The sequence below is a fragment of the Ranitomeya variabilis genome, chromosome 6 (assembly GCF_051348905.1).
Source record: "Ranitomeya variabilis isolate aRanVar5 chromosome 6, aRanVar5.hap1, whole genome shotgun sequence".
In the NCBI taxonomy this organism is placed as follows: domain Eukaryota; kingdom Metazoa; phylum Chordata; class Amphibia; order Anura; family Dendrobatidae; genus Ranitomeya; species Ranitomeya variabilis.
In genome coordinates, this window is record NC_135237.1 from 280,578,111 (window position 1) to 280,603,638 (window position 25,528).

The 25,528-nt window shown below is 42.8% G+C and overlaps 1 long non-coding RNA gene across 1 annotated transcript in view; it reads right to left on the bottom strand.

Moving 5' to 3' along the window:
• The window catches only part of LOC143781101 (uncharacterized), a 149,574-nt gene extending 144,808 nt beyond the window's left edge, over nucleotides 1-4,766 (bottom strand). Inside the window, exon 1 of the long non-coding RNA XR_013216555.1 lies at nucleotides 4,727-4,766. This is a non-coding gene — a long non-coding RNA (uncharacterized LOC143781101). The remainder of the gene's footprint in view (nucleotides 1-4,726) is intronic.
• Nucleotides 4,767-25,528: the final 20,762 nt, after the last annotated feature.

Below are 25,528 nucleotides of genomic sequence, written 5' to 3' on the forward strand. Positions count from 1 at the left end.
CCTTTTTTTCATTTATTTATTTCTTTATAGCGCAGGCAGCGGCTGATCAATACCCCCTTCAGCCACTCCTGCTGTCACTGTTATTAGCAGGAGCAGGGGTAGGATGATGGGAGTAATAATCCCATCAGCCGCCGCCTGCTGTCACTTAAGTGTAACTCTCATCATTCTCCCCTGCTTGCTCCGATCTCTGGCAGAGCAAGGGAGAATGATGAGAGCCATGTTCAGCACCCATCTACAGGGAACAGCACTTACTGTAATGCTTCTTCCCTGGCGCCGATGAATTTCACACAGATGACATCCATTTGTGTTATGCGTATGCACGTGTGCGGGATCTTTTGTGGACTGTCAGCATGTTTTGCTCACAGACACACAGTCGGGGGAACACACTGACATGTGCACAGACCCATTTACTTAAATAGGCAAATAGCGCTCCGTTGATCTCAAGTCTCTCCGTATGGCTAAGTAGTACTGTACAGCCACATATGAGGTATTACCACTTTCAGTAGAAATTGTGGGACACATTTTACCCACTTTTTATGTGAAAATGTAAAATCTTTGGCTAAAACAAAATTTTGGTCGTAAAAATGTAGTTATTTTGTCATCACTTCCCAATGGTATAAAAGTCTGTTACACACCCATGGTGTCAATATGATCACTGCACCACTAGATGAATTCATTGAGAGGTGTAGTTTGTAAAATGGGGTCACTTATGGAGGGTTCTGCTGTTCTAGCACCTCATGGGCTCTCCCAGTGGGTTATGGCACCTGCAAATCATAACAATAAAATTTGGCGCTCCTTGCATTCTGAGCTTTGTGATGTGCCTTAAAAATATTTCCCAATTACATGTAGGATATTGGCACACTCAGGAAAAAATGGACCTCAGCTTGTAAAAAACAATTCCTTTTAGCCCTTAGAAAAATTAAAAACTTGGGGCTAAAACAACATTTTAGTGGTATAAATGTAATTTATTCTTTCTTCACCGCTCAGTGGTGAGACACATGAGGCACATGTGGTGTTAATATGATCACTGCACCCCTAGATGATTTAATTGGGGAGTGTAGCTTGTAAAATGAGTTCACAAATAGGGGGTTTCTGTTGATTTGGTACTTCAAGGACTATGGCAATGTGACATGGTTCCCTCAAACCATTACAGCAATATCTGAACTCCAATATGACGCCTCTTCCCTTCTGAGCATTGCACTGTGCCTCAAAAGTAGTATTCCCCTACATATGGGGTATCGGCGTACTCAAGAAAAATTGCACAACTTTTGGGGTCCAATTTCTCCCATTACCCATGAGAAAATAAAAAATGTGGGGCAAAAAAAAAATTTTTCTGGAAAAAATATGATTTTTAATTTTTACGGCTCTACATTATAAACTTCTGTGAAGCACATGGAAGTTCACAGTGCTCACCACACATCTAGATAAGTTCCTTGGAAGGTCTAATTTCCAAAATGGTGTCACTTGTGGGGGGTTTCCACTGTTTAGGCACATCAGGGACTTGCCAAATGCGACATGGTGTCCGATTTTAAATCCAGCCAATTTTGCGTTTAAAAAGTAAAACAGCGCTCCTTTCATTTGAAGCTCTGGCAATGCGTCCAAGCAGTGGTTTACTCCCACTTCTGGGGTATTAGCGTTCTCAGGACAAATTTCACATCACCTTTTTTGCCAATTTTTCCTGTTTCCCTTGGGGAAATAAAAAATTTGGGGCGAAAAGATTATTTTTGTGGAAAAAATATGATTTTTTATTTTCACGGCTCTACGTTAAAACTGAAGCACTTGGGGGTTCAAAGTGCTCAACACACATCTGAGTAAGTTCCTTGGGGTGTCTAGTTTCCAAAATGGTGTCACTTGTGGGGAGCTTGCACTGTTTAGGCACATCAGGAGCTCTCCAAACGTGACATGGTGTCCGATTTCAATTCCCAGCCAATTTTGCATTGAAAAGTCAAACAGCACTCCTTCCCTTCCAAGCTCTGCCATGCACCAAAACAGTGGTTTACCTGCACATATAGGTATCAGTGTACTTAGAATAAATTGCACAACAACTTTTGGTGTACAATTTAACCTGTTACCCTTGGTAAAATAAAAAAAAATTGGATCTGAAGTAAATTTTTTGTGAAAAAAAGTAAAAAATTATATTTTTAAACATTACAAGAATTTCTGTGAAGCACCTGAAGGGTTAATAAATGTCTTGAATGTGGTTTTGAGCATGTTGAGGGGTGCAGTTTTTAGAATGGTGTTATTTTTGGGTATTTTCTAAGATATAGACCCCTCAAAGTGACTTCAAATGTGAGGTGGTCCCTAAAAAAAATGGTGTTGTAAAAATGAGAAATCGCTGTTTAACTTTTAACCCTTATAAATTCATAACAAGAAAAAAGTTGGATCCAAAATTGTGTTGATGTAAAGTAGACATGTGGGAAATATTACTTATTAAGTATTTTGTGTGACATATCTCTGTGATTTAAGGGCATAAAAATTCAAATTTGGAAAACTGCTAATTTTTCAAAATTTTCGTCAAAATTTCATTTTTTTAACAAATAAACGCAAGTCATATCAAAGAAATTTTACCACTTACATGAAGTACAATATGTCATGACAAAGCAATCTCAGAATCACCGGAATCCATGGAAACGTTCTAGAGTTATTACCTCATAAAATGACAGTGGTCAGAATTGTAAAAATTGGCTTAGTCATTAACATGCAAACCACCCTCGGGGGTTAAGGGGTTAATAATCCCAGTCCATGGTAGTACCTGACCATTAGCTTGCTAGTGTCGAAGTAGAGGTCTGTGCCTATTACTGATCCAGCCACCTGCTCATCCATCAGGTAGATCATAGAATCATAGAATCATAGAATGGCACAGTTGGAAGGGACCTCCTGGGTCATCTGGTCCAGCACCCTGCTCAAAGCAGGATTCACTAAATCATCCCAGACAGATGTATGTCCAGCCTCTGTTTGAAGACTTCCATTGAAGGAGAACTCACCACCTCTCGTGGCAGCCTGTTCCACTCATTGATCACACTAACTGTCAAAAAGTTTTTTCTAATATTTAATCTCTGTCTCCTCCCATTCAGTTTCATCCCATTGCTTCTAGTCTTTCCTTATGCAAATGAGAATAGAGATGATCCTTCTACAATGTGACAACCTTGAGATATTTGTAGACAGCTATTAAGTCTCCTCTCAGTCTTCATTTTTGCAAGCTAAACATTCCCAAATCCCAATTCCCAGATCAATGGTCACTCTCATAAGTACAAAAAACCGTTGAAAAATTTGCCTTAAGATATTTTTTGGCCCAGTACTAACATTTCAACTAATATGTTTTGTTCAGTGGTGGTTGGGTTTCAGCTTTCCTTACCTTGGCAATGTCGCTGAGCACTGAACACCTTGCACTTCTGAACGCTCCAGGGAGTTTGAAGTTCTGGAATATGACAGCACTGGAGGATAATGGGTTCCTGATCACTTCACATTTAACTCTTCTCAAATCTTTCACAGTAAAAGTACAGCATTTTTTCTCACCACATTTGTTGTGACCCTGTTTAGCATTTGCAAGAAACCTTTGATGCTTCCATGCTCATGTAAGGTGTGTACCAGGACTGACTTCTACCCCACCCCTCTTTCCAAGTTAATGCTGTTTTTATGTATTGTTGTGCAATATATATATAACTCTATACTGTGTAATGGCAATGTACATATGTTATTGTGTAATATTCAAATTAACCCACTAGAGGGGGGTATTTTAGCACACTTAGTTTAGGATAGGTAACAGTTAACTTAGGAGGCGCCAACTGGAGTAAGCCAGCAAGTTCCTGGGATTTTAGTCAGTAGAGCCAGGGAGCCCGGACAGTGACATAGGGCCTCAGAGCAAAGGCAACGCAGTAGACCCTGTAACGTTTCAAGCTAAGAGCCCAGTAGTCCAGTGCTTGGTAATTGAAGGACACAGCAGCAGTGGAATGCAGAACAGCACCAGGATGTGGCAGCTGACTACTTGGGTAGATGCCCCTATGTCTGTGAGAAAAGGACAGGGGAACACTTGAAGGTAGTTAAGCTGGACAGAAGTAATGCAATGATACTGGATGAGTTGGTATGACCCAGGAGCATTCTAGAAGAAGTGTGGGAAAACACAGGACTAGACAAGGATGTGTACTGTGATGTTCCCTGTGAAGTTGTTGTGTTCCCTGTGAAGTTGTTGTAACTGAGCTGGATATACTGTGAATGGATTCAAGTAAAGTTGTTTGTTACAAGTTGAAATTGGACTCTGTCTTTCTTTGCGAGAAAACAACATGAGTGAACCCACAGCAGGATAGAGGAGACCCTGATGGTACCGAAGGCGTTAAAGATGGTACACCGCAAAGGGGACATTGTCTGCATATGACGGGAGTCCAGGCCATGAATGAGCAACCTATGTCAGCCACGACTACGGCCCTGGCTTACCTTACACCCACACCCCAATATCTTTCCAATTGCAAGAGTGCTGCATCTCTCTGCAAAACTTGCAACAATTTTTGACAGTTAAACCTCTTTTTTGGCCCATTTTGCCTGAGGAAAACAAGCTGCTTAATAATTCTGCACACTATGATAAAGGGTGTTGTGTCCTTAGACCACGCCCTACCTCTTTAAACAAATACATATCACCTGATCGGCTTCATCCAATAAGCATTCAAGCTTATTCAGCTTTGAGATTGAAAATCTGCATAAAAATGATATAAAGTATGGTCAAAATACTCACTTGTCCAAGAATTGTTCATAAAGTGTAAGTTACTCTTGACATTAGCTTCAAATCTGTATGTCTTAAAGCAAAAGAAAAACAGCAACATCAGCTCACCGGATAGGAAAATATCTCAAAGTAAGGTGTGGTGCGCAGTAGCCTCAGGCCAGTTCCTGAGTTAATGAAGCATGGGAAAGGACAAAAAATGCCAGCAACTGCAAAAATAAGTAAAGTAAAACATCACATTTATAATAGCATGTAAAAATCCAAAGAGGCGATTAAAAATACATACAAAAGATGAGACGCCGGGTCTACGCGTTTCGAGATGACGGTCTCTTTTCCTTGACTAAGACTAAGAGATAGTCATCTCAAAATGCATAGACCTAATGTATTTTTTTTTTTATCACCCCTTTGCATTTTTGCATGTCACTATGTAGTGTCCTTTATTAAAACAGCTTAATAACTATTACTGAGTAGTCACTTTTACTTTACAAATAATAAATTAACTACATTTTGTCATTGTGGGGTTTTTCTTTTGCAAATTTGTAAATTTGTTCTAACAAATGAATATTAAAATGTAAACAGCTGCAAATTTTTGCTTCCTGACACATTGATGAATAGGGCCTGGATGAAAACCTTTTGAAGCATATAATTAAGTCCAACCCAACCATGATAAAGGCCAGCTGTAGGATCAGATCTAAGAAAGTAGAGACACCGAATGACTTGAATGACACTGGTAAAATGCCTGCTCTCATGGGAAGGTTATTGAATATTGATCAGTTTCAATTGATTGCAGGCTTTGCATCTGACTGCAATACAATTAATACCCTTGTCATTTATTTCACAATGGAAATTTAAAGTGGTGTACTACTTTCTTAATTCTACAAACAAAGAAACCCAAGTACATCATGAACATCATAAGATGAATTTATAGAATATAGCAAAATACAAATTTTATTTAGACAATAATAAAAACAGTACAGACAACGGAATATCAAATATATTCAGGAAAAAGCAGTGACAGGTAAAGTGCGCACGTATATATTGCTGTTGGAGAGGCATAAACTTGCCTCAATAATAAATTATGCAGGCAAGCAGTGCTGTGGAGTGCAAAGCTCAATGGCGGAGGCATGTAGAGAAACTAGCCTGGTATGGCTCTGGTGAGTGCAGAGCCGGCATAGATAGTATTGTGATAAAGCCTCACCAAAACATAAAGTTGAGACAAAGTACAGCAAAGCTTACCACAATGTGCGCAGCAGACCTGTATGTGATGGTGGATGACCCGACGCGCGTTTCGTATCCACGCTGGACACTTCCTCAAGGGGTATATTCTGCGCATATGGAAAAGGACCTTAAAAAGCCATAGCAACATATCACATGATGTGTTTTTCACCAATCACATTGCGGTAGTGATGGCGCATGCGCAGTGTGAATCCCGGGTGTCGGCACAGCAACAAGGCATCTGGAATCACAGCGCGTGCGCAGGGGACCTGAGCAAGTGAAGGAGACCATGGAGACGCCCGCTGTCATGCCGGGCCCGGGGACAGCACCGCGCATGCGCGCAACCGCCCGTGAATTTGGGAACGTATAACATGTGCAGCAAGTAAGATATCAACAGCGCCACTATAGGCAGCACGGAGTATAAGAGTCAAATCAATACATATATACATAGCATGTTAATTACATGTCAGAAGAATAGAATCACATTATAAACGTAAAGCATATATAGCTGACCACTATATCAATAGGTGCTTAAGAATGACATGACGTAAAGGATGTCAGAAGCGCTGTATGGACTCCATAATACAGTGATGGAATGATGAAAGAAGTACGGCATAAAGTTCTTGGCCATATTGAAAAATCACTGAATAAAATAGAAAATTATAAAATTAAAAGCATGATAAAAACAAGAAGAACGCATTTTACACCATCTAGGAGAAAGTATATAGAGTAATATTAGGGCACAAAGAGAAGAACAGGATAATAATGTGGAGCAAAACTATAAAAATGGGACAAAAGTAAGAGACTCATTAAGACCTTTGGGGGCCAATGTATCGAGGACTACGATCCATGTAGATTCTTTTTGAGCTAGGATTTTTTTATAATTTCCACCACGAATCCCGAGATGGATAGCTTCAATCCCTCTAACTTTAAATGATGTTGGATCACATTTATGATAGACTTTAAAATGGCGAGGGATGGATTTAAGTTCAGAAAGATCGACCACTGTCTTGGCCGCGCAAATGTCCCGCACATGCTCACGTACTCTGATTCTGAGTTCTCTCGAGGTAAGACCAACGTATATCATGGAGCAGCCACATGTGGCGTAATAAATTACGTTAGTACTGCCACATGATATACGTTGTCGTATTGTGTACTGCTTTGAACCGTCTGATGATTGAAACGTGGAGCACCGCAGGACATTCGCGCAGGCAAGACAGTGACCGCAGGAAGAACAGCCCACTATCGGTTCTCTGTTACTAAATGGATTAGCAACTTTTGGAGCATAGTGGCTGTTAACGAGTAAATCATTTAGATTTTTGGATCTTCTTGATGTCATGGAGGGAAAACTGCCAATGGATGGGCCCAGGGAAGGTTCGGCGCCCAAGACAGCCCAATGTTTTGTTAGAATATCACGCATATTCTTCCATTCGTGATTGTACGTTGCAATAAAGCGGATCTTTTGATTATCTTTTTTCATCGTATTTTCTCTAGGATACAGCAAGTCACTACGTGGAGTCCTTTTTGCTCTGCTGTAACCTTTCCTTATACACCTGTTGCTATAACCACGATCTGAAAAACGGATTTTGAGGTCTGCTGCTTGTTTCTCAAACCGGTCATTGGTGGAACAGATTCTCTTCATTCTGAGGAACTGTCCGACCGGTGGAAGGGTTATGGGATGAACTGGCATGTATGAGTGAATTAACTGATGTCGGCTTTCTGTACACATCAGTCTGCACCAACCTATTAAATAAAGAACCGTATGCACTATCTAGTGAGGGTGCTCGGGTAGGGTCCCACACCATTAACAGTAAAAATAAACCCGGCACTCAACTTAGGGTGAATTTCATAGGATTTAATAAAGAAACGTTTCGGCCTATCTGGCCTTCTTCAGTCAACGTGTAGCCTAGAAGGCTAGAAGAGAATGGGGCAATAAGTATTGCCACTGGTATAAATCCTGTAATGTCACTACAAGCGAACTTGCTGCATCCGGCTCAATAGTGTGAAGTTTGAGTAACCTTAGAAGGAGAGAGCGGTGTGTGAGCAGGTCCAGGCGACGCGGTATCCACCGGTGGATACCGCGTCGCCTGGACCTGCTCACACACCGCTCTCTCCTTCTAAGGTTACTCAAACTTCACACTATTGAGCCGGATTCAGCAAGTTCGCTTGTAGTGACATTACAGGATTTATACCAGTGGCAATACTTATTGCCCCATTCTCTTCTAGCCTTCTAGGCTACACGTTGACTGAAGAAGGCCAGATAGGCCGAAACGTTTCTTTATTAAATCCTATGAAATTCACCCTAAGTTGAGTGCCGGGTTTATTTTTACTGCACCAACCTATTGGCATCGACTGAAAGTGAAATATCCAGAAAGTCGACAGTAGCAGTATCAAAGGTATATACAAGTTTGATGTTAAGCCTGTTATCATTCAGGGCTGACATGAAGTCCCCGAGCTCCTGCACCGTCCCGTCCCACAAAAACATCACATCGTCAATATAACGGAGCCACCACAGCACATGGGAGGCGGCCTGTGCGCCCCCGTCGCCAAACAAAGATCTCTCCCAGTGACCTAGGAAGAGATTAGCATATGAAGGCGCACAGGCCGCGCCCATGGCCGTGCCGCGCTTCTGCAAATAAAAATGATCTTTGAAGACGAAAAAGTTGTGGGTCAGGACGAAGTGCAGCAGCTCAAGGATAAGTTCCACCATTGCGCCGTCCAGGTCGGAGGTCCCCAGAAAAAAACGAATCGCGTCTAGTCCGTTGTCGTGGTTAATACAGGTGTATAAGGATTCTACATCCGCTGTTACTAAAATAGTATTTTCATCCAACGCCATTTTCATTTCATTTCAACGCCGTGCTATCGCTGAACTACAATCACTACCTGATGTGATCTTTAAAAGAGCGGACAAGGGAGGGAACATTGTGATCTGGCCGACTACACTTTATGAAAAAGAGGCCTTTCGTCAATTGAGAGACCCTTTGACATATATGAAATTACCATTTAATCCTACTACCTCCTTCTCGCTTAAACTCCAGCGTATTTTATTTTCCGCCTATGAAAAGGACATAATTACAAAGGAGGTTCTTGATGGTCTAATGGTTAAGTTTCCCAAAGCACCCACTTTTTATCTTCTTCCTAAAGTCCACAAGGATGCCCTCAACCCACCAGGACGCCCCATCGTGTCGGGGATGGAAGGTCTGTGTGACCCAATTTGCAAATTTATAGAATTCTATTTAAAACCACTTGTAGTACTATTACCATCATTTGTCCGTGACACGACGGACGTCCTGGCACGTGTTGATGGCATCCTTGTGGATGAAAATACTATTTTAGTAACAGCGGATGTAGAATCCTTATACACCTGTATTAACCACGACAACGGACTAGACGCGATTCATTTTTTTCTGGGGACCTCCGACCTGGACGGCGCAATGGTGGAACTTATCCTTGAGCTGCTGCACTTCGTCCTGACCCACAACTTTTTCGTCTTCAAAGATCATTTTTATTTGCAGAACCGCGGCACGGCCATGGGCGCGGCCTGTGCGCCTTTGTATGCTAATCTCTTCCTAGGTCACTGGGAGAGATCTTTGTTTGGCGACGGGGGCGCACAGGCCGCCTCCCATGTGCTGTGCTGGCTCCGTTATATTGACGATGTGATGTTTTTGTGGGACGGGACGGTGCAGGAGCTCGGGGACTTCATGTCAGCCCTGAATGATAACAGGCTTAACATCAAACTTGTATATACCTTTGATACTGCTACTGTCGACTTTCTGGATATTTCACTTTCAGTCGATGCCAATAGGTTGGTGCAGACTGATGTGTACAGAAAGCCGACATCAGTTAATTCACTCATACATGCCAGTTCATCCCATAACCCTTCCACCATTAGCGCCGTTCCGGTCGGACAGTTCCTCAGAATGAAGAGAATCTGCTCCACCAATGACCGGTTTGAGAAACAAGCAGCAGACCTCAAAATCCGTTTTTCAGATCGTGGTTATAGCAACAGGTGTATAAGGAAAGGTTACAGCAGAGCAAAAAGGACTCCACGTAGTGACTTGCTGTATCCTAGAGAAAATACGATGAAAAAAGATAATCAAAAGATCCGCTTTATTGCAACGTACAATCACGAATGGAAGAATATGCGTGATATTCTAGCAAAAGATTGGGCTGTCTTGGGTGCCGAACCTTCCCTGGGCCCATCCATTGGCAGTTTTCCCTCCATGACATCAAGAAGATCCAAAAATCTAAATGATTTACTCGTTAACAGCCACTATGCTCCAAAAGTTGCTAATCCATTTAGTAACAGAGAACCGATAGTGGGCTGTTTTTCCTGCGGTCACTGTCTTGCCTGCCCGAATGTCCTGCGGTGCTCCACGTTTCAATCATCAGACGGTTCAAAGCAGTACACAATACGACAACGTATATCATGTGGCAGTACTAACGTAATTTATTATGCCACATGTGGCTGCTCCATGATATACGTTGGTCTTACCTCGAGAGAGCTCAGAATCAGAGTACGTGAGCATGTGCGGGACATTTACGCGGCCAAGACAGTGGTCGATCTTTCTGAACTTAAATCCATCCCTCGCCATTTTAAAGTCTATCATAAATGTGATCCAACATCATTTAAAGTTAGAGGGATTGAAGCTATCCATCTCGGGATTCGTGGTGGAAATTATAAAGAAATCCTAGCTCAAAAAGAATCTAGATGGATCGTAGTCCTCGATACATTGGCCCCCAAAGGTCTTAATGAGTCTCTTACTTTTGTCCCATTTTTATAGTTTTGCTCCACATTATTATCCTGTTCTTCTCTTTGTGCCCTAATATTACTCTATATACTTTCTCCTAGATGGTGTAAAATGCGTTCTTCTTGTTTTATCATGCTTTTAATTTTATAATTTTCTGTTTTATTCAGTGATTTTTCAATATGGCCAAGAACTTTATGCCGTACTTCTTTCATCATTCCATCACTGTATTATGGAGTCCATACAGCGCTTCTGACATCCTTTACGTCATGTCATTCTTAAGCACCTATTGATATAGTGGTCAGCTATATATGCTTTACGTTTATAATGTGATTCTATTCTTCTGACATGTAATTAACATGCTATGTATATATGTATTGATTTGACTCTTATACTCCGTGCTGCCTATAGTGGCGCTGTTGATATCTTACTTGCTGCACATGTTATACGTTCCCAAATTCACGGGCGGTTGCGCGCATGCGCGGTGCTGTCCCCGGGCCCGGCATGACAGCGAGCGTCTCCATGGTCTCCTTCGCTTGCTCAGGTCCCCTGTGCACGCGCTGTGATTCCAGACGCCTTGTTGCTGTGCCGACACCCGGGATTCACACTGCGCATGCGCCATCACTACCGCAATGTGATTGGTGAAAAACACATCATGTGATATGTTGCTATGGCTTTTTAAGGTCCTTTTCCATATGCGCAGAATATACCCCTTGAGGAAGTGTCCAGCGTGGACACGAAACGCGCGTTGGGTCATCCACCATCACATACAGGTCTGCTGCGCACATTGTGGTAAGCTTTACTGTACTTTGTCTCAACTTTATGTTTTGGTGAGGCTTTATCACAATACTATCTATGCCGGCTCTGCACTCACCAGAGCCATACCAGGCTAGTTTCTCTACATGCCTCCGCCGTTGAGCTTTGCACTCCACAGCACTGCTTGCCTGCATAATTTATTATTGAGGCAAGTTTATGCCTCTCCAACAGCAATATATACGTGCGCACTTTACCTGTCACTGCTTTTTAATGAATATATTTGATATTCCGTTGTCTGTACTGTTTTTAATACTTTCTTAATTCTGCAGGTTTTACTTGACAAAATCACTTTTAATAATTATTTTTACGGTAGCACAATCATTTAATCTTCTTTTTCTACAAGCGACACAGTCCAATAAATCTGCTATATGTAGAAAGTGTACATACATGGATTGATTGGTGTACACAACACACATGTGGTCATTAGTGTTGAGCGATACCGTCCGATACTTGAAAGTATCGGTATCGGAAAGTATCGGCCGATACCGGCAAAGTATCGGATCTAATCCGATACCGATACCCGATACCAATACAAATCAATGGGACTCATGTATCGGACGGTATTCCTGATGGTTCCCAGGGTCTGAAGGAGAGGAAACTCTCCTTCAGGCCCTGGGAACCATATTAATGTGTAAAATAAAGAATTAAAATAAAAAATATTGCTATACTCACCTCTCCGACGCAGCCTGCACCTTACCGAGGGAACCGGCAGCGTTGTTTGCTTAAAATTCGCGCTTTAACTTCCTTACGTGAAGTCCCGGCTTGTGATTGGTCGTGCGCCGCCCATGTGGCCGCGACGCGACCAATCACAGCAAGCCGTGACGTAATTTTAGGTCCTTCAGTATTTTAAAATTACGTTCCGGCGTTGTGATTGGTCGCGTCGCGGTCACATGGGCGACGCGACCAATCACAAGCCGTGACGTCACGGGAGGCAGGAGACGCGCGCATTTTAAAATGCGCGCGTGTCCAGCCTCCCGTGACGTCACGGCTTGTGATTGGTCGCGTCGCCCATGTGGCCGCGACGCAACCAATCACAGCAAGCCGTGACGTAATTTCAGGTCCTTCAGGATTTTAAAATTACGTTCCGGCGTTGTGATTGATCGCGTCGCGGTCACATGGGCGACGCGACCAATCACAAGCCGTGACGTCACGGGAGGCTGGACACGCGCACATTTTAAAATGCGTGCGTCTCCTGCCTCCCGTGACGTCACGGCTTGTGATTGGTCGCGTCGCCCATGTGACCGCGACGCGACCAATCACAACGCCGGAACGTAATTTTAAAATACTGAAGGACCTAAAATTACGTCACGGCTTGCTGTGATTGGTTGCGTCGCGGCCACATGGGCGGCACGCGACCAATCAGAAGCCGTGACGTCGCAGAAGGAAGTAAAAGCGCGCATTTTAAGCAAAGAAGGCTCCCGGTTCCCTCGGTAAGGTGCAGGCTGCGTTGGAGAGGTGAGTATAGCAATATTTTTTATTTTAATTCTTTCTTTTACACATTAATGTTGTTTCGATACCGATACCCGATACCACAAAAGTATCGGATCTCGGTATCGGAATTCCGATACCCGCAAGTATCGGCCGATACCCGATACTTGCGGTATCGGAATGCTCAACACTAGTGGTCATGCAAAGTGAACTACAATGCTTTATACTCAAGCAAATATTTACAGTACATCATCGCTCACCAATGATAACAACTGCATGTAGGGGCCTACAAAACATCAGGAGCCCAGTATTCAGTTGGTCTCGAAGTGACTTTTAAAAAGGGAAACTGCTTTAACTATCACTAACTGATGTTGTATTGCTATTTGCTGTTTCCCTGAAAATTCCTGTATGAATAACTTTCAAATTTTCAAATAATTTTTGTCCAGCATGAAATGTTATAAAAATTGTACGAATCGATATTAAGGAATTTTTCTTCCAATTCTGTAAAAAAATGGCATGTGAGTGGCTTCTTTTCTTTCTTTCAACGTTCTTTTTATTAAGTAAAAGATAACAAGGAACATAGAAAATACAGTAATATTGATCATAACAACAGAGGATTTTAAACAATTGTGGAGAAAGTGTCAGAGCAAAGTCCTCCTTAAAAAGCTCTAACATCCATTATAGGTCCAGGAGTTATGAAAACCAGTAGTATCAAAGGAAGTTGATTAGATTTCCTGGAACAGTTGGTGATATTAATGGTAATATATAACAAGACATTCAAGAGGTAAGGGTAACGAACAGGGAGTAAACAGATAAAGAAAGAAAGGGAGGTAAGAAGGGGGGGGGGGGAGGAGGAAGACAATAGGGGGGGGAGGGGGGAGGGGGTAGCCCGGTGGAGAGTAATCAGGAACCAGGTAAAGGTAGGGTGAGAGATTTTAATTATCAGAACAACTATCAGATATAGCTAGCATAAAGTTAGGATGGGATCTGAATTGGGTCCAGGGTTCCCATGTTTTGCGGAAGAAGAATGATGATTCTTGTGTGAAGGCTACTAATTCAGCTGTGTGGAACAGTAGATCAATTTTTTCCAGTACTTGTTTTTTGGAGGGGGTTTGGGTTGATTTCCATCTAGTGGGAATTAAGTATTTGCCGGCAGCTATAATAATATTAGCCATCTTGGAAGCTGAGGGATTTTCTGGCCATAGAGGTAGATTGAGGAGAGCAGATTGAGGTGTCAACAAAGGGGTACGGCCAAGAACCTCCATAATTATTTCACCAATCAGTTTCCAAAAGGTCATAATCACTGGACATGTCCACCATATGTGAAAATAGGTGCCTACGTCTGCCTTGCATCTCCAACATTCATCCGAAATGGAGGGATGCCATTGATGCAGTTGAGCTGGTGTACGATACCACCTAGTTACAATTTTATAAGAATTTTCTTGAATTTTCACACACTGGGAAGGGCCGTGAGACCTCCTATATATAGAGGCTATTTGATCTGGTGTAAAATGAACATTCAAGTCATTTTCCCAAAGTCCAACAAAAGCTCTCTTAATGTCGGCTTTTTCTGTGACCAGAGAGTTATATAGTTTGGATAGAACTTTTTTTGGAGGTTTGTGATGGGCACAGAGTTGCTCGAAATGAGTGGACGGACGGGGTAGAGCAAGCTGAATCTTATATTTGGTGCAGTAATCCCTAATCCTATTAATATGGAGAAAGGAGATGTTGAGGTGAGGTTTAAAAGCTTGAAGTTCTGAGATGGTCATCAAAGAGCCATCTGAGAATACTTGATCCATTGAAATTGGAAGATCTTCCGAGTTAGAGGGTACAGCATCAGGGATTTTAGGCAATTTAAGGGGGATGGGGCCAGATACATCTTGAAGGGTCAGAATTGGAGAAAGAGGGGGGGTGGTTTTAGGGAATTCTGTCCTCCATAATTTAAGTGTTGCCAGGGTGATTTCGTTTGTAACTAAATGAGGTAGTTTAATGTAGTCATGCAGAAGAGCCATAGATCTCAGAGGTGCAGGAGCTAGATGTTCCTCAATAGATAGCCAAAGTTTATTGGGTGGGTTCCTGATCCAATCCACAATCCTAGTTAACATTGCAGCTCTGTAATATTTAAAAATGTCTGGAACCCCCATTCCGCCCTCAGATCTGGGAAGAGTAAGTGTTCTGGTGTTTATTCGAGGGCGTTTATTATTCCAAATGTAGTTAACAAAAAAGGAGTTAATTTTAGATAAATAATGGTTGGGGATGTGAATGGGGAGCATCTGGAAAAGGTAAAGAAATTTGGGAAGTATTATGCTTTTTAATAGGTTTTTTCTCCCCATCCAAGATAGGAAGGGAGCTCTCCAGGAGCCAATTGTTGAAGTTGCCTTGTTTAGCATAGGTATAATGTTGAGGTCAAGAAGCTCGCCTGCAGATCTTCCAATTTTAATGCCTAGATTTGTTATGAATTTGGGCGGCCAATTAAATGGATAGAGTCGTTTCAGATTGTCTATTGCAGACATAGATATGTTTAGGCTAATTGCTTCAGATTTAGATGGATTCACCTTAAAGTTAGAAACTTTTCCATAAGCATCTAATAGACGGACAAAGGCAGGGATCCCTCTATGAGGTTCCGAGAGGAATACAAGGAGGTCATCAGCAAACGCTGCAGATTTGTGGTGGAGACCACCTATTTGAACTCCTTTAATCTCTGTGTCTTGTTGGATACTCTGAATAAGAGGTTCCATGGCAAGCACGAAAAGAAGCGGGGATAGAGGGCAACCCTGCCTCGTGCCGTTTCGAATTTGAAAAGGTTCCGATAACATATTATTAATTTTTAGACGAGCTGAAGGACAAGAGTACATTTGGAAAATAGCATCGGCAAATTGTTCAGGTATTCCAAATCTGATAAGCGTTTCATACAGATATATCCAGTCCACCCTGTCGAAGGCCTTCTCCGCATCAGTTCCGACCAATACCAGAGGTGTTTTATTGATTTTTGCGTATTGAATCAGGTGTAAGATTCTACTAGTATTATCTTTCCCTTCCCTTCCAGCTACAAAACCTGTCTGATTGAAAGAAATAAGGTCTGGTAGTATTGCGCCAATCCTCTTGGCTACAAGACCTGCATAGATTTTTAAATCGACATTCAGCAAGGAGATAGGTCTGTAGCTTCCACAGCACTCAGGGTCTTTGCCTTCTTTATGGATGAGAGAAATATGGGCTTCTAGAGATTGAGGGGGAAATGATTTCCCACTTAAGACTGCATTGCACATGCTTAACAAATGAGGCCTCAACTCATTTGCGAAAGTTTTGTAGTAAGTCTTTGTGAACCCATCAGGTCCAGGGGACCTCCCTTTGGAACACCCCGACAGGATGGACTGGAGTTCAGAAACGCTAAAAGGTCTGAGTAGGTTCTCTTGTTGGAGATCTGATAATTTAGGGAGGTGTAAAGAGGAAAGGAAAGCCCTAGAGGCGTGTTTCTGTTGAATGCTATCTTCAGTTGAATCACTTTGGCGTAATTGGTATAGATTTTTATAAAAGGATAGGAAAGTATCAATAATCTGATTATATTGCTGTGTAACTAGGCCGGTTTTAGTTTTGATTTGATGAATATAGGTACGGGATTGGCGTTTTTTAATTAGTGAAATCATGAGTTTAGAGGCTTTGTCACCATGGGCAAAGATTCTGTTCTTCCAGGAGATATATTGCCTGGAAGATCGTTTATTTAATAGGTCCTTGAGAGATTGTCTTTTTTCCGTAAGTTGGGTGAGCGTCTTTTGTGTTAGCTCTTTTTTGTGGAGAGCATCCAAGGCAACCATGTCATTGTATAAGGATTCTACTGTCCGCTTCCTCTGTTTGTTTAGATAGGAAGCTATTGATATGAAGATCCCTCGTATCGTGGCCTTGTGTGCTTCCCACAAAACCGTGGGGTTTATCTCTGGGTCAGAATTTATAGCAAAATATTCTTGGAGAGAGTTCCGTATACGGGTTTTTATCTCTTCATGTTGTAGTAGTGATTCATTAAGCCGCCAAGTTCTGAAGTGGGTATAAGGTTTATGGAATTCAAGGTTCAATAGCACTATAGAATGGTCAGAGTGAAGTGCCGGGATTATATCAGCTTTTAGGGTGTTGGGCAAAACCGACCTGGAGGCTAGGATGTAGTCCAGACGGTGGTAAGAGTTGTGTGGATGGGAGTAAAAGGTGAAATCGATATCAGAGGGGTGGTGGTATCTCCATACGTCAATTAGTTCAAGGGAGTGTAGGAGAGTTTTAAGTCTAGCTAAATCTTTCAAGGAGATAGAACTTTTTTTTGTTGATGTGTCTAAGAGGGGGTCTAGTGCTATATTTAGGTCTCCGCCCAAGACAACTTCACCCTCTTGGAAAGACCGAAGTTTGGACAAGGTCTTGCGCAACCACGTGAAGTGGTGTCTATTTGGGGCATATAAGCTACTTAGGGTCACCATATTCCCAGCTACCAGACCTTTAATAAATATGTAGCGACCATCAGGATCGCATAAGCTGCCTGTGAGAAGGAAAGGGATGTCTTTCGCTAGAGCTATGGAGACACCTCTAGAACCTTTTTGTGGAGAGCTGGCGTGATACCATCTATCGTAGAAACATTTCTCAAATGATGGAATTTTGTCTAAAGTAAAGTGGGTTTCTTGTAAAAATAAGATGTCATAGCCTGATTTTTTAAATAAGTTTAGGGTTTGCGACCTGGGAATTGGAGAATTAAAACCATGCGTATTGTGGGAGATAACCTGGAAAGACTTACGGTTTGACGTCATAGCTGTTGTAAAAGAAGGGGAATCACATGAGTAAGGAAGTCCTCCACCGGGCCTAAGAAGATAGGGGGACAAACATGAAATAGAGGGGGTAGGGGAGGAAAAGAGTTTGAGGAGAGGGAGAGATGGAGGGGGGGAAAAGGGGAAAGGAAAGGTTCCAACAAGGAAAGATAAGTGAAAACAAGTATTATTATTTGTAATAAACCCATTTAGATTGAACTATTCAAAGGGGAAAGGGGAGGAGAGGAGAGCCAGCTGGAACACAGCCTGGAGATCGAAAAAGAGAAAAGGCGAAAGAAAACATTGTAGTGCGATCTGTGTAAATGAAAGACATTTCTACACAACTAAATGTCACAACGGTCAGACAACAGAGTTATGAGAATTGAGATAGCAGGAGGTATACTATAAAATAAGAATCAGAGGAATTATAGCAGACGAGGGCATGGCCCCACACGGGACCTCAGTCCCCTGGACCTTCAGCCACAGCTCTTGGAGATGATGATTTGGACGATCTACGTTTTGTCTGCGAGGATCTTGAAGTCGGAGAGGACTGCCATGGAGATGGAAGCGGAAGGTGCTTCAGGCGGTGAGCGTCGTAGGATGTCTCCAGAGTCGGAAATTGGTCGAGGTGAATCTCAAGTTCTGAGCAGACTTCTTTGATATCTGATGTGGATCTTATAAGAAGCCTCTTGTCTTTGGCCGAGATAGACAGGCCGAATGGAAACAGCCAGCGGTAGGGGTAGCGCTTCTGCTGGAGAATTGAAGTGAGAGGCCTAAGGAGTCGGCGTTTGTATAATGTAGAGGCCGAGAGGTCTTGGTAGATCTGTATTGAATGTCCATCATGAGTAATCTGGTCGGCCTCTCTTGCTCTCTTCAGAATGAGGTCTCTGGTTCTAAAATCTAAAAAGCGACAGAGCACGTCTCGGGGAAGTTCGTCAGGTTTTGGTTTGGGTCTTAAGGCTCTGTGGATTCTCACTATCTCTAGATCCGTTGGGTCAGTGGTGACCATGATGTTTCGGAAGATTTCAGTTACTGTGGTTGAGAGAGCATCTGGCGAGACCGACTCCGGGATACCTTTTAGTCGCAGGTTGTTCCTCCTCTCTCTATTCTCGTGGTCCTCAAGGATAGTATAGATTCGGTTAATATGCTCTTCCTGTTGCTTATGGCAGTTGATAGAGGAGTTGGTACTCTGTATGATCTCTGTTTGGGTAGATTCAACAGATTCAATTCTGTGGCCTAAATGGTTAAGGTCATGTTTTATAGCTGTAAGGTCCTTTCCCAGAGGATCCAACGCTTTTTCCAGGATCCGTCTAATGAAAGACCTAGTGACCTGGGGGCCCTTGTCCAGATCCTCTGACTCTCCTTCGCTTTCAAGCTCGGATTCTGAATGGTCCTCTTGAGCAGTCTCAAGCGAACGAGAGGATTTTGGAGTGTTTGTGGAATGCCCTTGTTTTTTCAGGAATTTGTCCATTTCTGGTTGAGGTTTTGACCTGTTGGACTTAGAGTTAGATCTAGTTTGGGAAGTTTTAACCATTGCGGGCAAGCTGTGCAGATTAAAGTAGAAGTCTTATAGCTCTCCTCAAACTCCCCGTGGAACGTTATTACATCTTACGTGGCCCCATATAGAGGTTTATGTGGGTAAAGGTTTTTCAGAGTTGTGACTCTCTATGCAGGAGGGTAATGTGTGTGTTTTTTCAGCCCAGTGGAGCAGAGGGCGAGTCACAATGTGTGGGCACCGCCTTGTCCCAGGTCTGGAAGTGTCAGGTTCTTTTACTCTATCTCCTTTGGCTATTGCCTTTTCCAGAACAGAAGGACTCTTTAGCAGTGACCAGGTCTTAAAAAGTTAATGGGTCGGAGCTGTGTTTGTAGAAAATGTCATCCAGAGCCTAAGCTCCTCTATCCCCCTGATGGTCAAAACTGCCTTTCTCCAGCAGATGGCCAGTAATTGTTTTTCTTTTTCCAGCAACAGAGTAGTTTATAACAGTTCGGACAGTAGGTGTCGCTATTGTGCAAAACTAAAATGGGATTGAGCTCACTGTACTTAGGCAAGAGTCTCGTGGCCTCACTGGAGTTGTATGAGCAGGTTCTTGGTGAGAGATAATTGTTGGACAGCAACCGTCCTTTGTAAATATAGCACTATATAGCGCTTGTATGGAGGCAAGGGAGGGGGGAGCTACTCTTCATGAGGACTTTGTGTTACAGTCAGTGTGATAAAGGGACCCAGGATGCCGCACTCCCCCCTGATGTCTGCGCCGCAGCTCAGCTCTTCAGTAAGTGCTGAGGGGGAGGAGGGGAGGGAGACGTTTCCTGCTTCTTCACCTATGTGTAATGGTGGCCTCTAGGGGGAGGGATGGCAAGATGGCGCCGACCTCGTGGAAGATTCAGCACAAGGGGCCCCCGCTTTGATCACAACTCCTCACCTATAGTAAGAGGGGGATTCCTGTCCTCAGCTGACCGCTGTGTTGCCTCAGGTAAGCTCAGTCGTCCTCCCCACACTCAGGACCAGGCGCCGGCAGCCCCCTCCAGGGATCCGGTGAGCGCTTCAGCCGGCTGCAGTGAAATCAGTGCGAGGCAGGTCCGCTGGAGCGGCGTGGTGCGAGTCGGGCTCCGGGCACACCAGGCTCTCCCATGCAGCCGCTTCGGTATATTTTCACCTGGGGAGCCAGGGTACACTTCAGGTGTCGCCCCTCCAGCAGACGAGCTGGGAGGCCGGGACCAGCGCCGCAGCAAGGGCGGGGGGAGGGCGGGAAGCTGCCGACGGATCTGCGATGGATCTCTCGCCTCTTATAGACACCAGAGGTCTCTTAATAAATGCCAAGCTGTTGGTATATAGTGGTGGATCTCACCTCAGTGTTGCTTATTCTTGTCCTTTATTGAGTGGGTGAGACGTGGTGCGTTCGCAGCTGTTTGGTGGAGTTTTGCTTCTTGCTGCTAGACCTCAGGCTTCAGGCCTGTTTGTCATAAGCCTCAGATCTCCCCTGAGGCTTGGAGCATAAAGTTGCGAGTCAAATCGCCAATAAGTGCTTCTGGTGGTCAAAGGCAGATGGATGAGGCCATCAGATGGTAAAACAGGGCTTACAAGACCCTAGGATTAGCCTGATTACAAGGATCAGCAAGGGAGCTCAGGGAATGTGCGTCCTGTTGCCTCAGTTGTTAGCCACGCCCCCCATGTGAGTGGCTTCTAACAAAGACTATTTGCCTGCCTTCAGCTACATTGATATCAGAAAATACTAATTTGGAGTTCAGATGATGGCACTGGTCTCTTCCTCTAGTGTTGTGTTTATCAGAACAATCTCTTGCAGCAGGCTTATCCCAGGGTTAGGGAATGCTGACCATTTCAATTGTATTTCAAATGAGCACATTCTGATATGAATGCAGCTGAGGGTAGGCAAACAGAGTGGGAAAAGCAAGGGTTTGAAGGCCACTTGCATGCAATTATGCAGATTTTGGCAACAATGAGGGAAAATCGTTGAAAACTGAATAAAATACACACAAAGACAGTTTAGATACGTTTTCACCCCTCCCCCCCACTCACAGTCATGATAAGGCCAGATTTCAAACAAGACCAATATTTCTAATAATACCAATAATCTAATATATAAAGCTGAATGTGTGTGTGTATGTACGTACGTGTGTGTGTATGTCCGGGATTGGCATCTGCACCGTCGCAGCTACAGCCACAAAATTTTGCACAGTCACACGTCTGGACCCCGAGAGCATCAAAGGCTATGTTGTGAGGTGAAATTTTAACCCCGCGCATTCCAATTCACCAAACAATTTTGCCCCAATCTACATAATGGGGAAAAAGTGAAAGGAAAAGTGTTGGAGGCAAATTGACAGCTGCCAGATGTGAACAAGGGGGACTTACAGAATGAGAGCGATGGCGCCAAAGAGTATATACCGTAAAGTTGCTAAGGTGGGGCCCCGACATGGGATACTCACCACATATGGGGTTATGACACACACTCAAAATGCGCCACACACTACCACGTGCTTGAACACATATCACCCTCAGCACACATTTCACCACACATACACCAACCTCGCCACATAAAAGTCGAAACACAAAAGTCGCCGCTCAAAACTCGCCACGCGCAAAACTCGCCACATGCAAAACTAGGCTCACGTAAAACTCGCCACATGTGCAAAACTCACCTCATGGAAAACTCGCCACACACAAAACTTGCACACGCGGAAAAATTGCCACATGCACAAAAGTTGCAACACATGCAAAAGTTGCCTCACACAAAACTTGCACATACTCAAAACGCACCACACATAAAACTCGCCACGCGCAAAACTTGCTGCACACAACTTGCTGCACACAACTTGCTACACTAACCTGTCACATGCAACTCGACACACAAAAAGTTGCTACACGCATGTTGCCACACAAAACTCATCTCACAAAAGTCGCTACATGCATGTCGCGACACGCAACTCAACACACACAACTTGACACATGAAACTCGCCCTAAAACACACACAAGTCTGGTATTATCCTTCAAAAATAAAAATCTGATTAATAAGCAGACAAACTACAAGAGCAACAACTGTACCATATAAGAAATACGGCAGCTGTCAGTCACATGACCTGTCTATTATGTGTATGTGTGAGCTAATCTATACTGCCAGGGGGGAGGGCTTCCTGTTGGCTGGGGATTTATCAGGCTGCCAATTGAGCTTACAAATACTGAGGTAAAAATACCGAGCAAATAACATGTGAACAAGGTCTAATACAGGAGGATATGACACACAGATATATACTATACACAGGAGGAGATGACACACAGGTATATACAATATACAGGGGAGATGACACACACATATATACTATATACAGGGGAGATGACACACAGGTATATATACTATATACAGGAGGAGATGACACACTGGTATATACTATATACAGGGGAGATGACATACAGGTACATACTATATACAGGGGAGATGACACACATCGTATATACTATATACAGGGGAGATGACACACAGGTATATACTATATACAGGGGAGATGACACACAGGTATATGCTATATACAGGAGGAAATGACATACAGGTACATACTATATACAGGAGGAGGTGACATACAGGTACATACTATATACAGGGGAGATGACACACACATACATACTATATGCAGGGGAGATGACACACAGGTATATATACTATATACTGGAGGAGATGACACACTGGTATATACTATATACAGGGGAGATGACACACGTGTATATACTATATATAGGGGAGATGACACACAGGTATATACTATGTACAGGGGAGATGACACACAGGTATATATTATATACAGGAGGAGATGGCACACAGGTATACTATATACAGGAGGGGATGACACACAGGAATATACTATATACAGGGGAGATGACACACAGATATATACATGAGCAGATGACACACTGGTATATACTATATACAGGGGGAGATGACACAGGTATATACTGTATACAGGAGGAGATCACATACAGGTACATACTATATACAAGAGGAGATGACACACAGGTATATACTATATAAAGGAGCAGATTACACACAGTTATATACTATATACAGGAGGAGATGACTTACAGGTATATACTTTATACAGGAGAAGATGACACACGTATATACTATATACAGGAGGAGATGACATACAGATATATACTATGTAAAAGAGGAGATGACACAGGTATATAGAGGAGGAGATGAGATACAGCAGGTATATACTATATACAGGAGATGACATACAGGTATATACTATATATAGGAGGAGATGACATACAGGTATATAGTATATACAGAAGAGATGACATACAGGTATATACTATATACAGGAGGAGATGACACATAGGTATATACAGTATACAGGAGGAGTTGACATACAGCAGGTATATACTATTTACAGGGGAGATGACCTACAGATATATACTATATACAGGAGATGACATACAGGTGTATACTATATATAAGGGAGATGACAAACATGTATACACTGAGGGGAAAATGAGAGAAGTGAGGTGAATGTGATAGAAATATATATCATGTAGATCTCACTTGCATGTATACTGCTCTATAATCATATATACTCATATACTCACAGCTAATATATACATTATAATCAATGGTTTAAAATGGCTGACATAAACTGATATAAGCCAGACAGACTGTATGGGGGTTTTCCATCCAAAAGCGGAACAACACCAGATGTATTAAGTGCTGATCAGATGTCTCAACTTTGTCCTAGATGCAGAGCTACATTTTAGTTGCTTAATCAGCATCTATATGTGCATTAATCACAATATTCCATATATGTTTAGATAACCAATGACAGAGGAGCTAGACAATATGGTAATTAACTAACCACACCTAACAACCCCTAACCACTTCTTTCTATATGCAATTATAAAACTATGTATGTACAATAAAGTATCAGTATTGATGGAATGTTGTTCTGTCACAATGGTGTACAGTCCATTCTTGATGAGCGCTCAAAATACTCAGTCTTAATGGGAGCGGCCGCAGCACACACAGGGATAAATTTATCCAAACCAAATTTCCATATCAAATGGCGCCCAATGTGGGGCAATGGACGAAACGCACATGGGGACCCCGCTGACCGGAGAGACGGAGGTGTTGGCCACGGCCTTGGTTCACGGGACGGAGAATGCACAGCTCCATAAGTAAGGTAAGAAATTGTTATCATCTTACCTGAAAGTCCCCTGTGCCCAGTCCGGGTCTACACCTCTTGCCGGTCAGGTGTGGTCACCACCACATTCCCAGGTAGTGTAAAAAGTCCAAGCCTGTATCCAACAAACCCTGGGATATAAGTCAAGGTGTCTGCTGTGTGCCGTGTATGTGTTCTGTGTTTGTGTAAGATCTGGGAGAGGAAAGGAACAGTGACTGTTTTTGTTTGTGGTGGCTGGGTAACAAACAGCAGGAGGTCAAATCGCTGAATAAGCTATCACAAATTCCTGTGCAACAGGAGAGACAGGAGGTCTTGGGACAGGCAGTTCCATGTTCCAGGCTCGGATGGTGATAGCTTAGAGGGCTGCCACAGATTCCCGTAGCCGGCGGCCAGTCAGGACGACCGGAGCAGAGGGTGGTAGATTTCCCGGGCATATGCGTACCCAGTGCGATTGATAGTTGTCTGTTCCCAGAACGGCCTGCACGTGTCACAGAATAAAAAGGGGCATCTCCCGGACGTCTATCTGTTTCTGTTTGTCAAGTATTGCTGCTTTAAGAGCATGCAATTGTAAAAGAAAGTTTTTTTTCTCTTTTCTTTTTACTTCCCCTTTTCCACGCTGCAAGCAGAGATATATGCATTGTAAATCACACTGTCACATCTGTTTTTTTCTGGCTGTTTTTGCAATGCTGGCTATGTGTAGCTATTTGTGAAGAAGTGAAACAAATTGTATATATCATTTTTGATGTGACATACGTGTTTTCAGATACGTGATTTTAGTGACATTGGATACAATAGCATAAGAAAAGGGGAAGTGTGTGTCTCTGACTGCGTTTGAGAGCAGAGGAAAAGAAATATAGTTTTTTTACTCTTTTGAAGGTCTTTATTCTGTTTTTTTATATTTTTTTAAAGTTTACCTTTTTTTATTTTTAAAGTTTTTCTTTTGTATCAAAATTTTGAGTTTTTGGTTGTGAACTAAGTTTTTGACGGTTTTATCGTTTTGTTTTTTTGGAGTTTTATATACTCATTTTTAGAAGTTTTTTGGTGTTGTTTTCTTTTTCCTTTTTGTGTGTTATTCATTTTTTCTTTTTGCCATGGGGTATAAGGTGGCCCAGCAACAGGAGGGTCTTTTACTTCCTGATGAGAAAAC